Source organism: Hylobates moloch, unplaced genomic scaffold, assembly GCF_009828535.3.
Source record: "Hylobates moloch isolate HMO894 unplaced genomic scaffold, HMol_V3 SCAFFOLD_16, whole genome shotgun sequence".
Lineage (NCBI taxonomy): Eukaryota > Metazoa > Chordata > Mammalia > Primates > Hylobatidae > Hylobates > Hylobates moloch.
The window spans coordinates 72294042-72296541 of NW_026652291.1; the positions used below are offsets into that span (position 1 = coordinate 72294042).

The 2500-nt window shown below is 46.5% G+C and overlaps 1 pseudogene; it reads right to left on the minus strand.

The window, feature by feature from the left end:
* Window positions 1–750: 750 nt before the first annotated feature.
* Window positions 751–2015, minus strand: LOC116456235 (keratin, type I cytoskeletal 18-like; annotated as a pseudogene).
* Between the last annotated feature and the right edge of the window lie 485 nt (window positions 2016–2500).

Consider the following 2500-nt stretch of genomic DNA (forward strand, 5'->3'; position numbering starts at 1 on the left):
GTATCCTCTTATATTTCATATATTAAATAATTATTTTATAATTAATAAAATTATACAATGTATATTTTACATAATTTTCCATATATATATAATTTCCTTTCTGTTCTCTTTTTTTTTTCCCCCAGAGATGGGGTGGGTCTCATTATGTTCCTTAGGCTGGTCTTGAATTCCTGACCTCAAGTGATCCTCCTGCCTCAGCCTCCCGAGTAGCTGGGATTACAGGTGTCAGCCATCACACCCAGCTTTCTTTTTTTTTTTTTTTTTTTTTTTTTTTTGAGATGCAGTCTTACTCTGTTGCCCAGGGACCGGTAGTTGGTAGAGAAGGTGGTGGAGCAAGTGGAGAGTGCAGTGGCACAGCCTCTGCTCACTGCAGCCTCTACCTCCCAGGTTCAAGTGATCCTTCTGCCTCAGCCTCCCCAGTAGCTGGGACTACAGGCATGCACCATCACACCCGGGCTAATTTTTATATTTTTAGTAGAGACAGGGTTTCACCATGTTGGCCAGGCAGGTCTTGAACTCCTGACTTCAAGTGATCTGCCTGCCTCGACTTCCCAAAGTGCTGGGATTACAGGTGTGAGCCACCGTGCCTGGACACCCAGCTTTCTGTAAGTACTTTTAATACTAGAGAGGACTGACTTTAAAGGTGGTGGAAACCACTTTTTTTTGGGTTTAACAGAAGGACTTTTTTTTTTAACCTCTGAACTTTTTATTGGCTTCCTGTTCCCCGAAGGGTATCCTGCTTCTGCTGGTTCAATGTCTCAGAACTTCGGTGTCATTGGTCTCAGACACTACTTTGCCATCCACTATCCTACAGGTGGTGGTCTTGTGGATGGTTTGCATGGAGTTGCTGCTGTCCAGGGCATCATCAAGACTGAAGTCCTCCCTGTCTTCCAGCAGGCGGTGGTAGGTGGTGATCTCAGTTTCCAGCGTAGCTTTGATGTTCAGCAGGGACTCATACTTCTGGGCCTGGTGCTGCCCCTCTGCCTGTGTCTGTGCCAGCAAGACCCCATTGAGCTGCTCCATCTACATGGGTAACGTGCCTCTACCTCCCTCAGGCTGTCCTGCAAGCTGAGCTTCAGATTTCTCATTGGGTCCAGGTTGATCTCCAAGAACTGGACTGTACGTCTCAGCTCTGTGAGTGTATTCTCAGCAGCTCCAATCTTGGCGAACTGCGTGGTGACCACTGTGGTGCTCTTCTCAAACTGCTGGGACCAGTAGTCTAGCTCCCCTCAGTTCTTCTGAGCCAGCTTGTCATATTGGGCCCGGATGTCTGCCATGATCTTGCTGAGGTCTTGAGATTTAGGCGCATCTACCTCCCCGGTCAACCCAGAGCTGGCAATCTGGGCTTGTAGGCCTTTTACTTCCTCTTTGTGGTTCTTCATGAAGAGCAGCTTCTCTTTGAGAACCTCCATCTCTGTCTCCAGCTGCAGCTGAGTGACATTGGTGTCATCAGTGATCTTGTGGAGCCCATGGATGTCGCTCTCCACAGACTGGCGCATGACCAGTTCTGTCTCATACTTGACTCTGAAGTCATCAGCAGCAAGATGGGCATTGTCAATCTGCAGAATGATGCAAGCATGGCCCACAGTATTTGCAAAGATCTGAGCCCTCAGATCCTTGATGTTCTTGAAGTAATGCCCCCAATCTCTGACCTGGGGCCCCTTCTTCTCCAGGTGCTCCTGGATGTTGCTCTCCAGCTTCCAATTCTTGGTCTCCAGGCTCCTCACTCTGTCCAGGTAGTAGGCCAGGGAGTCGTTCAGGCCTTGCATGGTCTCCTTCTCATTCTGGATGCCCTCCACTCCTGTCAGACCCCTGGCCATCCCCACAGCCAGGTCCCCAGACCTCAAGCTCCCCCAGAAACTGGTGGAGTGGGACATGGAGATCTGGGAGCCCAAGTCCCCGGCACCTGCATAGATGTTGGCCATGCTGCTGACTGGCAGGGTGCCATAGCTTGGCGGATTGATGGAGCCCAGGGACTGGTAGTTAGTAGAGAACGTGGTGGACCAAGTGGTGAAGCTCACGCTATCCAGGGAGGAAAGCAAGAGGGCAGGACTCAGGTTTTGCTGAGGTCCAGAAGGACTGGTTTTTATCTCTCTAGAGTGATATAAGTGCGATTCTGAAAACAGGGAAATGGACATAGGATTTTTCAAGTCCTTTTTAGATATTTTCTTCAACTCAAGCCAATGAATATGCATTAAGCACTCAATTGTTTTAGGTGCTATGGGTTATATCAAGATGTGAGATAGATGGTTGTAGCCATAAGGAGTTTATAATACTCTATTCACCAAAACAACACAAAGAAAAATTAAAGCAACAGCAAAAACAAACAAGAGAACAACACAATGTAGAATACATTCAAGAAGTAGAATGTAAAGTGCAGATTTATAAATTTTGTAGAAAATTAAAGAAGAGCTAAAATAATGAGGAAGTTTGCATTTGAGCTGCTTAATTTACTTGATAAGAGATATAATTTAAAAGAATTAAAATTTCATTATTCTAG